Consider the following 1,921-nt stretch of genomic DNA (forward strand, 5'->3'; position numbering starts at 1 on the left):
TATATATATATATATATATATATATATATATAATAGTTGAATAAAGTTAAAACATGATCTGTTTTCATGTTTCTTATTATGGTATTTTAACATTAAAAAATATATATATATATAGAGAGAGAGAGAGGAATGTGGGTGTTGTCTATCATAGCTACATAGCCTTTAAGCTACTAGCTTAATTCAGGTCATCCTTCATATTGCAAACTTCTCATACTTGACAAGACTAATTGTCAAATATTAACTGATGTTGAAAAGAACTTCTTGTGAATGCATAACTTCATTCTGTCCTTTGTTCTCCTGTCAACTCTGCGTGCAGAATTTTACTGCCTTTATCAGAGACTTTAAATTCAGGTTCATTGATCACAATCAGCAAAGCCTAACTAGTCAGTTTAATGATGACATCATCAGTTGATCTGATGTGTGACCGTTGAACATCATTGGTTAGTTTTTTGCTGATGTCATTAAATTGATTCTCTTTAAAAATCAAATTTTATAGAGAAAGTAGGGCGTGCGTTAGGGTGAGTGGTGAAGTAAATGAGTGGTTTGATGTGAAGGTGGGGTTAAGACAGGGTTGTGTGATGTCTCTGTGGCTGTTTAATTTATATATAAATGGTATGGTGAGAGAGGTAAATGCTAGAACCTTTGGTAGGGGAGCCCAAATGGTGGGAGAAAACAGAGAGAAATGGCAGGTGAGTCAGTTGTTGTTTGTTGATGATACAACACTGGTAGCGGATTCGGAAGAACAACTGAAGAGACTGGTAGTAGAGTTTGGAAGAGTGTGTGAGAGGAGGAAACTGAAAGTGAATGTAGCTAAGAGTAATGTGATGAGATGTTCGAGAGATGGAATGGCTGATAGGATGGATGTGAGTATAAATGGTGAGATGTTAGAGGAGGTGAGCGTCTTTAAGTATCTGGGATCACATGTGTTATTTCTTTACTGCCCACAAGGGGTTAGGGTTATAGCCTGTGTCCACAGCTAGCCACCTACACTTTTCTCTGCAAAATAGGGGTAGTTTATCCTGTTCAGGCTATATTATTAGCATTATTCTGCGATTGAGAATTAAAAAAAAAATCACTTCTTTAACTTTCTAAAAGACATCCCAACACTCCTAAAAGCAAACTTCGTTTGTTTATTTATGTTTGTCGTAATTTGAATTTAATATATATGTATATATCTATATATATAAAAATGAGAATGTGTGTCTGTCTGTCTGTCTGTCTGTCTGTGTGAATCCCTAAAACTCGAGAACTACGCAACCAATTTCATTCAAATTTTACACATGCCTTACTTAGGGTTCCAGTTGTGTTTTAGTAAAAAAAAATTATTAATTTCTTGCAGAGTTCGAGCACACGGCAACATAATATCTCCTCCACTATTTAAGTATTAGGTGTCAAAAGTGAAACAAAAACACTCATGTCAAATACTTTCACTTTAAAAATGAAACTATTCCACTAACTGAAACAATCACATTTCGATACTGTAGTGACAGATACTTTCACAGAGAGAGAAAGAGAGAAAGAGAGAGACAGAAAGATAGAGAGAGAGAGAGAGAGATGTATATGTATACATATATATGTACACCATTTCGATACTGTAATGACAGATACTTTCAGAGAGAGAGAGAGAGAAAGAGAGAGAGAAAGAGAGAGAGAAAGAGAAAGAGAGAGAGAGAGAAAGAGAGAGAGAGAGATGTATATGTATATGTATACATATAGATGTACACGTATATGTATATATAGATAGATCTATACATACATGTATATGTATACATATGTGTAGATGTATATATATATATATATATAGATGTACATGTAATATGTACACATATATACATGCATACAGATATCTATACATATATACACCCATCACACACACATACACATGCACACAAACACACACATTAGTCATTTGTTTTCTTAT

The 1,921-nt window shown here is 34.0% G+C and overlaps 1 protein-coding gene across 1 annotated transcript in view; it reads left to right on the forward strand.

Annotated features, from left to right (window-relative positions):
* Positions 1-1,921, forward strand: part of LOC106874727 (uncharacterized membrane protein DDB_G0293934) — a 21,208-nt gene that overhangs the window by 11,309 nt on the left and 7,978 nt on the right. The gene's annotated exons all lie outside the window — the stretch shown is intronic.

This window comes from Octopus bimaculoides, chromosome 9 (assembly GCF_001194135.2).
Source record: "Octopus bimaculoides isolate UCB-OBI-ISO-001 chromosome 9, ASM119413v2, whole genome shotgun sequence".
Lineage (NCBI taxonomy): Eukaryota > Metazoa > Mollusca > Cephalopoda > Octopoda > Octopodidae > Octopus > Octopus bimaculoides.